The sequence below is a fragment of the Solanum stenotomum genome, chromosome 1 (genome assembly GCF_019186545.1).
Source record: "Solanum stenotomum isolate F172 chromosome 1, ASM1918654v1, whole genome shotgun sequence".
NCBI classification, from domain to species: domain Eukaryota; kingdom Viridiplantae; phylum Streptophyta; class Magnoliopsida; order Solanales; family Solanaceae; genus Solanum; species Solanum stenotomum.
Window position 1 is genome coordinate 83,115,111 of NC_064282.1, and position 12,052 is coordinate 83,127,162.

The window sequence follows — 12,052 nt, forward strand, 5'->3', positions numbered from 1 at the left end:
CCCCCCCCCCCCCCCCTCCCCCCACACACAATGAAGGAAAATATACGATTCTATAAGTTTTACAAGGTTTATATATAAGTCATTTGCCTCAATTCAATCAAAAGTCAATCCAAGACTTAAGTCTTTCCTTATCGAACAATGTCCAAAGCCACACAATCTAGTTCAACTAAGTAATCGCAATAAGATTCTAGAAATAACAACTCCTAAATCATACATTTTGAAAAATGGGTCAAATCAACTCAAAAATCCAATTTCGAATATGAAGTTTGAATCCAAATATCTTTACTTGAAAACGTTACCTAAGACATTTGGAACTCATTAGTGAAAGCCATTTCGAAAAAGAAGTTAAAATCAGTTCACATTCATAATTTTACTTTAGAACCCAAGTTCTTGAAAATCCTTATCATTTGCTAATCAAAATCTCAAATTTTGGTGTTAAAATTCATCAATGATAAAAGGAAATTGAAGTTTTAGGGTTAAAAAGACTTACCCAAATGATTTAACAAAATAAATCTCTTCAAAATCACCTACAAGGGTTTTGCAAAATTCAAAAATGGAAAATGGGGGTTAAACTCGAAAATTTCAGGTCTAAAATCCCTGTTTGTTCTCGCAAAAGTGACCCAGGTTTGCTTAAGTGAACACCGCTAAAGCGACCACAGATTCGAAAAAGCTAACCCAACAAAAAATGTCGACCTTCGCTTTAGCGATCGAACCGTCACAAAAGCACAAGACCTATCGCGAACGCGAAGGGTACAAAACTTAGGCATTAGAAAATTCAGCCAACTTTTAAATCATCAAATGGACCCTCGGGATTCATTCAGAACCCCGTACACACAAACCATATATGCAACTTGACTAAACTCAACATTTCAGACTCAATAGAACCATCTAAATACGAATTCAAGGTCTCATTGATCTGAAATTCTGTCATGGCTCAAAGTATACCCTATGCATAACATGGCTTATAGGACCCCGAGAGGCCCTACACAAGCCACTTAGCATACATCATACAAGATAATAGAATTTAAAGAAGTCAAAGAAAACATTTTCATATTTCAAAAAAGTGTGACAAAGCGGAAGTCTAAACATAAGTCTCAAAAGTCATCTAATACATCATAAGAAAAGTGATTGGGATGTAACCCATACATCACATACAAAATCTGAATACGAAACTAAAAAAAAACAATAGTAGTATCATAGTCCTCGGAACATGAGGACTCACCAACTCTTGAACTTCGAATCGTCAACGAGGTCAACTAACCACGAGTATGGAAGGTAGGACCGTCGGACCCTAGATTCATGAGATAATGTAGTCACAAGTATGCGTTAGTACATGGAATGTACTAAATATGAGGCAATATGCATAAGATAGACATGATGACATGAATGACTTAAAAACATGTGAGGCATGACCAATGTATAAACATTTAAAAGCTTTAAGGAAGAAATGACATGTACATCATGAATTATGGTGAAATACTTTAACATAAAGGACATAAGAAAAGCTTTGAAGAAAACATAATCAATTTTGTGAGCTATTAGCTTTAACCGATAATAAGACCATGAGAGTTATTTCATAGAATCTGGTATATACCTCCTACTGAAAGAAGGGGAATCTACTTGCCAAGGTAGAATCTGTACATATAATCATTTGCTAAAGTGGATCCACTAGCTAAGTTATTTAAGATAATCCTATGGGGGCAAATAGTTTGGGACTAGAGGTGGCTACTAGAGACAACCCTATTTGAGCTTCCACCTCAAATCCCTCTCGGTGCTAACTCTAAATCCCAACGGAATAGATAAAAGTCAAATATCAATTTAATATAGGAAAGACAATGATCAATACCAATCCACATCTTTCAAGACCAAAATATAGAATAACTCCTTAAACATAATTTGACATAGATGAGAAAATCTTTCACCAATGTGAATCCATATGTGAGGAATATCTTTCACAATCATGATCCTAATAACATGTGAGGAAAGCTTTCACAATAACATTAATACTTTCCTTTCAAAGCATTGTCAATTCATTTACAACAATTTCATGAAAACATGCATATGTTCATAAATTCATACTCCCTCCGTCCCTTTTTAGTTGTCCACTTTAGAAATGGCACACATATTAAGGCAACAATGATTAGCATAGTGAAGTTACAATTTTACCCTTATGACAACTTTTCATTTCAAAATTACAACCACTTATTTGAATTCAAGTAAAATAAATTGGAGGGAAACAACATACACTTTTACAATTTTCAAGAAGTGTAAATAAGGGTTTAATAGGAAAAAATTTGTTGTCCTTTCTTGATTTGTCAAAATGGACAACTAAATAGGGACAACTAAAAAAGGAAATATGGACAAGTAAATAGGGACGGAGGGAGTAATTCATAATTCATAGGCTTATGAGTTCATCATAGATGAATAGTTGGAAATCATAATTGGGGTATGGATCAACATAATTTCAACTAAGTATCATATATTAACATTGGATCATGCATTGGAAGGCTTAATTAACAACAATCAACCACAATTGAATGAAACCCATAAAATTGGATTGAAACCCTAACTCAAACGATTGAAATTGAATTGAGAAATTTGGAAATGGTAAGAACCCATGGAGGAAAGGACTCCATGGGTGAATACCCACATACCTTGATGCTAAAAGCCCACAAGGAATGATGAATTGGAGATTTAGATGAACCTTAACTCTTCTTCTTCTTTCTTAGTCTTGAGAGAATTTAGGGGAATTTAGGAGAATGAATAGAAAATGGTTATTTGGGGCTTAAAATCTTTATATATAGCTTAGGGTAGAAGGTAAAACAACGTAGTATTGGGTTAAAATAATTAGAGAAAAGACCCAAAATCCCTTTAAAATAATTGTTGGAATCAATCTATGGTTCAGACCTATAGTCTATAGGATTTTATACAAACCGTACTGGTCAATCATAGAAAAGTTCAGAAACTATTATTTGGTCCAACTTTTGACGGGACCTTTCTGCGGTTCGTAAATCTCCCTACGGTCTGTAGACACCAATTGTAGAAATCAACTTAACCTTCAAAATTTCACTGAGTGTGGGACTCACCTACGAGACCTATTTACGACTCGTACATTGGTTGACGAGTCGTCCTAATCAACCGTCAAATGAGGTACTGAAACTTATACAAAACTCTACCCTGGTTCTATGGTTCTCTTCCTAGGGTCCGTAGGACCCCCTACGGTCCATAGGTTGGACCCGTAAAACCAGTTCTCAGGCAGATTTCTGCACTATCCTTTTCCCTTCGTCTTTCCAGCTTCCGAGGAGTTAAAAATTTGCAGAAGTCATAAGAAACGAAAATAACACCTAAAAAGACCAAATTAAGCTCGAGACTTCTGAAAATTCAACCAAGACCTCCTCTAGGCCTAAAATTATTCCCCGAATCCAAGGGAACTGTTAAGAATCCAATCTGAGCATTCGAACCCTGAATGATGACCAAAGTCAACCTAAAGGCTAAAATTTTCATGAATTTCCAACTTAGGACCTCAAATCCTCAATAAGCCTCCGAATCTGAAACTGCCAACTCTCTTAGACCAATTTCCACATTTCGAAGCTGATGAAATCGATAAAATTTCATTCCGACACTCGACACTCCAAAATACACCGAAACTATTTTTTAACAACTTTAGCCTTTCATAACCCAAAAACTTACATAAATCACAACTTTTTACTCAAAGCTCAAAACAATTTTCAAATCCAATCAGAAATGACTCGGGTCAATATCAGGAGGGATAAAATGGTAATTTTATGAAAGTTTTCAAAAATGACCTTCCAGGTCATTACAATGCAATGTGTATTTCGTTTTCCTCTTTCTTTTTAGGTATAGACAAATATCTTCTGCATCCAAAAGAAAATATGTATTAGCTATATTGCATTATTTATGTGAGACATGTACAAAAGTAACATTACTTCTTCCTTCTATATTTTTTGTCACGTCTTCATTGTCGCAAGTCTTAAAATGTTGTCTTTGTACTCAATATCCATGCTTAGTTAAAAAATATATATATATCCAAATAGCAATACAGAGAGGAATTTCATTAAGTTATAATCCTCAATTTATTACTTTTATTTATAGGGAAGTTAAATTTTCTACATAAAAAAACAAAAATAACTAAGAGAGCTTTTATGTTATATATCTTAAGAAGCTTTATCTAACTTCAATGTAGCCAATTTTAAAGAAGTTTAGCATACCTAGATACTTTTTCATAAGAAGTACAACAAATTCATTTTTTAATTTAAAACTTCCACACGTTTCCTTTCTTCTTCTTCTTTTTTTTTTCTATAAAAAAGGAAGATTTGTACTACAATATGAAGTAGTACTAATAAAATAGTACTACAAGCCAAATAAAATAAAGAAGAGAGCGTTTAGGACAACTTTCTCAATGTCACGACCAAGATCATCGTGATTGACACTCACACTAACCCTCCGGGGGGAGAACCATTACTACAACCCATCTAACAAATTTTACGAAAATTAAGGCATTTAAAGATACAAAAGCAGGTTTAAATGCATAAATAAACTGGAGTTCCCATAAACTCCGAAAGTTCAATAAACTATTACTAAACATTTGCGGAAACAACGCCTAGAACCTGAAAGTCAATGTACCAAAACTCTAAGTTCAACAAGTCTAAGAAAATGGGGTACAACCCCAAAACTAAACAACCGAATATCTAAAGTACTAATTTAAGTCCAAAGAAAATTGACTAAGCAAAAGGAGAACTCATGGCAGCTTGGAAGAACTGGCTCACCCTTGAATTCGGTCTTGATCACTGATCTCCTAGCTGAGGTCTATCAGTAGCCGCCTGAAGATGCCCTATACTTAACAAAGAACGAGCAACATGTACAGAACATATATACACTTTGGTTATCATTTCAGGAGCAATGTACAATTACACATTCACAATGACAAGTAGATATATGACATTTCAATGGTCCTCTCATGGAACCATACCCAAACTGTTAGTGTGTCGGGACGTGTCACGCGATCCCAATTAGTGTGTCGGAACGTGACATCCGATCCCAGTTAGTGTGTCGGAAGTGACACTTGGTCCATTCAACACAACCACAATCACAATCACACTCATATGTACATACTCATAATCATACAATCAAGTGTTGAATCATGACATATATTTATTCATTCATACTCATTTCATTAGGTTTGATCAACAAGGCTGCATTCGCATACATACATACATTACAATGAAGCAATTACTAACATACATCACACAAAACATGAAATCAAACCATCACCTACCCTGAAATCAAGCTTGAATCCCCCTAAGGCACTTGAATCTTCCCTTTCCAAATTCTTTCCGCTTGTTCTAGGTCTACAAACAATTAATATACGCAATGATCAGCAGTTAAAGGTCTAATTATTCGGATTATAGCAAACCCAATAACCCAAGACCAACCCATGATCCTAAGGTGCAACTAGGGCTTTTTCCCACCATCAAATTCAGTCCAAAATCCTCCCTCAATAATTTTTAACCAAGAATCTACGTTCTACGGATCAAAAAATGGATTAGGGGAGTAAAATCCTTACCTTTAGCACCAAAAGTCGTGGAAAACTGTCAAGAAATTACCTGGGGTCGTATCTTAACTCTCAAGAACGAAACTTGCAGAAAAATAACATTTTTGGGGTTTTTCCCGGACTTAATTCGCGACTGAGCCGTTACGGCGAACCCCATCTTGCCACAGCGGCCCCACCCTAGCGGGAATAATCCCGCCACAGTGGCTTACACGGAGACAGAGAGTCGGAATTTGAGTTCCAAACCCCCATTTCACAACACCCTTTCAACCCATGACGTTCAAAGACTACCCGTTCACGCTAAGATCAGTTTTGAGAGTTCTACTCACTGAATTCCATAAAGTCGTAAGGGTTCCTTCACGTCTTAGCTATCTACTCATGTAATCAAATTCATTATTAAATCTCTCATACATTACTAGATTTCCCTAGACCTCGCATGACTCAGATTTCGTCCAAAATCTGGACTAGGCAAGGAATTTTCAAGTCACTACCAAAAAGTTTTCTGACCCAAATTATTTCCCCATTGGCTTTTTTATAACGCCGGAACAGGTCGTTACACTCAATGACTATTAACTTCTTTCTATTGATCAAAGTCATTCTAGTCTATATCTCATAGAAATTAGGCTATTTATTTTATTTATTTTTCTTTACCATATTTGTTCAATTCTCATGAACAAAAAAAACTTCATATTTTTATATATATATCTAAGCAGACACACAACAATAGATAAATCCACACATGATCTAATTTAGATCAGAAATCCAAAAAAATGAATTATACTCTCAATGGATCTATTCCGATCTCTTTTCTTTGAACATGTAAGTAAAAATTCATCATACGTTCCAAGAAACATTCATACATATTTCAAATTTATAAAGGCAAACTAATTTCATTTTCAATTTTTCGATAGATTCGAAAATAAAGAATCATGCTCTTATTTCAAGTATGAATCAAGTGAAATTAAAACAATTTTAACCATGCTCTGATACCATTGAAAGATTTATGTAACTGTAACAAGGTTGTGTACCTGTTAATAATAACAGATTGATAATAGAATCTTGTGAAATAGTTGCTCCAAGTCTGACTTGGAGCTTCAAGGAATCAAAGTTTATGACTCATTTTTTAAACAAAGAGGGGTCTAAAATACCCTTCAATTATTGGAATTAGTACAAAAATACCATTCGTTAACCTATCGGCCACGAAATACCCTTGGGATCAACCTTTGCGGTTCTTTTATATCCTTATCACAAATGGTTTTGTTAGTTAAATTAATAAGCCTTCTCATTTAATACGTGACACAATATGATTCATTAGAAAAAAATAATTAACTAAAACTAATTAAACCAATCAAATCTGGATCCACCAAGAAAAACACTAACCCAATTATTCTAAAGGAGAAACCCCATTTAAATATTTCACCATCTTCATCTCTTTCATCAAGTTGGCAATTCAAAAGGTAAGTCCTACATTCTGAGCCATAATTTGATTCTAAGGTAAACATGCAAAATTGTCTCAACGCAACTTGTTATACCCTATTTTAATTCGAGGTCCAAACAGTGTACAACATATTGGTGATTCCTAAATTAATTAACTTAAGAAGTCGCCACCTAACTATTAGAAGGGTGAGTTAGGACACCTAAAATTTTCAAATTAACTCCATTTTAAGATCTTCTAACCAATTAGAGATTCTAAGGTAAGAGTTCAATTAATCCTAAAGGGAAGGGATAAGGCATCCTTTAAGATACATTAAAAACGGTTAACCGATCAAACTTAAGTTAAAATTAAGAAAAAGTAAGTATTGAATAAAAAGTGAAAACATTCATTAAATTTAGAGAAAAGATATGCTCATTTGATTTGGAAAGACATTCTTGATAAAAATCATTCTTAAGAAAAGTTTGAGAAAAAAAAAGATCCTTATTATTTATTTATTTTTAAGTAATTAAATGACGGGAAACCAAAACCAATCAGCCTAACTTGTTAAAAATATTTATTAAAACAAGAGGAATTGGAGCAATTAATATTTGAGAAAAAAAAGAAGATTTTTCATGGGTTAGTAATCAGCTCATCACTTTGCTCAAATGTTATCAAAAAAAATATTAAACGAACTTAAATATAATATTAAGAAAGATAAACCAAAATTAATTATTATTAATCCTATTTCCATATTAGTATTATCTTAAGCGTCTATGTACTATTAATTTTAAACTATATCCAAGGCACCAAGAAGGCTAGGTTATTCAATAGTTTAGCTATAAATCTAAACAAATAATGATAATATAAAAGAGAACAGATTATAAAACAAAAGATTAGGACATGAGATGATTTGATACGAATATTTCACATGCTTGAATGCATATACATGAAAATGTATTACAGGAACAAAACAAAACGATTACGTTATGAAACAGAGAAAGACGAAACTATAGAAAGGTTAAATTATTACCTTCCGTAGAGCAGTGACTGGTGCTTTTAGATCTTAGATCCACCACTCCTCCACTGATTATAAAACGAGATTTAGAATTTGTATGAAATGAAATAGAACGATGAAAGCAGATGGAATTTTGAGGGTCAAAAACTTGGTTCAAAGCTAAAAATACAGATGTGTACTTATAGGCGAAAATAAGATAAGATTTGGGCGGAATTTTTTATTTTTTTTCCGCCTCCTCCAACACTCTGAATCCGAACATTGATGATATTGGACGAACATGTGAGCCTTCACGTGATTCAAATCAGAGAGGACACGATTTTCTTCAGACTAATGACGAAAGTGTTTGAAAATTTGCCTGAAGAGGAAGAAGGAACAACAGGGCTAGTATTTATTAGGATTATTTGAAAGGAGAGTGGGTTGCTGGAATATGGTGGAATGGGCCTTTCATAGGCTAGGTTTTAGATAAAATTTTGGTAAATTTTTTAAAATGTCAATATTTTAGCATTTAATAGGATTCTTTAGCCACATTTTCAATATTTATTAAAAGTGTCAATATTTTAGTTTGTTACATATTTGAGTTATGTATTTTTTTTTTTAATTTGTTTAATTTGAAAGAATACAATTATTTAATAACAGAAGGGAGAAAATCAAGGGAGAGCATATTCCAAAAAATATAAATATCACTTAATTTTCTCATCAATCACATTTTCAAAGAAAACTCAAATGTGTGCCTTTCTCACAATGTATTTTTATTTTTATTTTCTAGAATTTTGTAAACTTTTTAAAATCATATTCATTTCAATATGTATACTATTAATATTCATTCTAGTTTTCATGTTGCATTTTTGTATAATGAAACTTGTATTTTTTTATTAGTTTGTATTCATTCCAATAGGTATGTCAAATGAATCTGTAGTTATTTAAGAAACATATTTGTATTCATGTATTTTTTTCACTGTGTATTTATTTATTTTCTTCAGAATCTTGTATCCTTTCTTAAGTCGTATTCATTCCAATTTGTATTTTATTTGTATTTGTATTCATTCTAGTTTTTATGTAGTATTTTATATAATATATAAAATACAAAAAACAACATGATGAAAAAGTGAGAATGAAATATGAAACTGAAAAGGAATAAGTGAATATTTGTTGCAATTGTTATTAACTAAAATACATAACTAGTTGGCATACCTTTAGAATGAGTACAAATTAGGAACAAATACCAGATTCATGAACTATGCAACATGATTTTTGAATGAATACAAATATTAATAACATATATATGGTTTTGAATACAAATTGAGAAATGATACAAAATTTTGAAAAAAATTATAAAAAAACAAAACAAACTAATAGAAAGTTGTTCTTCCTATAAATAAAATACATATCTAGTTGACATACCTTTGGGATGAATTCAAATTAGGAACAAATACAAGATTCATAACTATGCAACATGAGATTTTGAATGGATACAAATATTAATAGCATACATACTGATTTGAATACTAATTGAGAAAGGATACAAAATTCTAAAAAAAACTATAAATATAAAACAAACTAATAGGAAATTGTTCTTCCTCAGCTTGGTCTTCAACAAGCTTTTCGAAATCTTCAGCACCCAATTTTTTTTTAATTAATAGTGTCTTTACATAACAGAGAGAAATCTCAAAAGATAGTGGGTGAAAAATATTGAAGGAATTGTGAGATTTCTTGAACAGATTGGAGGAAAATAGAAGAGGTAATTTTCTTAGACAAGAAATGGAGAGAACAATGGTGAAAAATACAAGAGAGAAAGGAGAAATTTGGGGTAAAAACCTAGAAAGAGGGGAAAGTGGGTAATGAGAATTTTTTTTCTTCTTTTTCACGGATAGGGGAGTAAAATTAGTCCAATGTGGGGCCTAATTTGAGAAATAAAAAGAAAGAAAATTATTTATATTAGGATATATTTTATTTGCTAAAATATTGACATAATGATATTTTCAATAATTATTTTAAAGTGTAGATGTTTTTAATAATTATGTTAGGGAGTTTGACTAGTTTGCTAATTTTCCCTAAATTATTTTATAAGAAGAATGAGTTGATTACTTGGTGTGAATATAATGGGATTTTCCTTTCTTCTTTTAAATATTTTTGGGCTTCTAACTTGATAACCAATACTATTTATATTGAAAGATGACAACTAATAATTTACACGAGAAAATCTCAATATTACGACCTTATGCTAATATAAAATACATATACAAAATATCGACTTATACTTATTTTAATAAATATGAAAATTGAAATAAAATGACTATAATCGATTATTTAAGAAAAAGAGATGTAAAAAGTTATAATAGTAATATCAATAACTAAAGATATAATTTAGTAGTAATTATAGAAATATAACAACGACGATAATAATAGTAATGATAAATAGTCGTTGTAGTAAGAATAATTGTGAAAAAAGAAAATTTGATACATTATTAATTTAGAAGCTCGAAAATAATGAATTAGAAAAAAAAAGGATCAAAATTGGGTCTCAACACAACCATTTCCTTTTAACTCATGGAAATCTCTTGAATTATCATATATATTCTGAAGAAGCTCAATTGAGTCATTAATGGGAAAATCAGCTCAACACAAATGCCGATATAAGTACAAAACCATCCTAAACAACATACAAAAACTAGAAAAATGACGACACAAATACCGACCCAACTAAAGACGAGTCCGAAACTAAAAGGGCAATAAATTTTTTCGAAAATTCCAAAAGGACAACTCAATTAATTATGAAATCAAAAGGGCAATAATTTTTAACGCCGTGTAAATCAGGTTTCTAAAATGAGGCTCAAATTCCAATGAGCCTTACAAGGCTCAAATTTCGATGAGCCTTGTAAGGCTCAGCTGCCAATGAGCCTTGCAAGGCTCAACCGCCAATGAGTCTTGCAGGCTGTTATTTAAAAAAAAAAACATTCTCGTTTATTTTCTTGTTTGTTAAAAGTCTAATAATAATAATAATACATAGTTGTTGATATGAAAAAAAAACATTCTCGTTTTACTTACAAGCACTGGCAACACAAGCTTGGGGAGCTGCCACACTTTCATACTTGTACCATTCATTATGTCGCGCCTCTTTATGCAACGTTTCCGTTGTAAATGGTTTATATCATTATTACAGGTTGGTCACCTTTATATTTGTAATTATTATAATTGACTATTTTTAATACTAATAATAAAAATTATTTATTATTTTATAGGTATGGGCGTGAGAGCGTATTATACCATTTCAACCTATGCTATTGCCTTTCAACAATGATCAACCAGAGTGACAAAAACCACTTGCATATAAGTGGTCTCGACGAAGGGCTCGTGAGAATGATGCTAAAAAAAATATAATCATTTGTAGAGATGTTTTAGACAATCTACAACCTTGTCATGTATAACTAAAAAAATTAGTTTATTACAAGATTTAAAACGGTAAAAAAATGTATGATATATATGTTACCTTTTTTTTTCTATAGTTTATTTGGGAGCCTTATTCTCAAGAAGTTCTTAATGCACTGCCTGAATGGTGTTGACAAGGGCAGAATGTGTGGATGGTGAAGGTGCCACTTATTTTCGAAATATATCGTGAGTGGCACATGATTGATCGTGTAGTAAGACAATTTGGTTTTGTGCAACATATACCAGAAAATGTGCACTATTCTAATGAGCATTATAATATCGATAGGCGCCACAAAATAGATAGGCATACTCGTCAGATGTTTGTTCATACTGAAAATACATGGAATGAACGTTATCAACATGTTGTACAAATAAATCATCAAGCAAACCCAATTGATTATTTCAATTGGTATCTACGACATTCACGCAAGTTCATTGCAAATGCAGAACATGTTGTCCAACATGGATATCAACCCATCGCAGGAAGATATGAGGCATTGGTATGTATTTTTTTTTAAATACATAAATACCATTGACTTCTTTGTTTGACCTTTATATGCATATATATATGTGTGTGTGTGTGTGTGTGTGAATTTTAGCCAATGGGACACGAAAGATTGTATAGAAT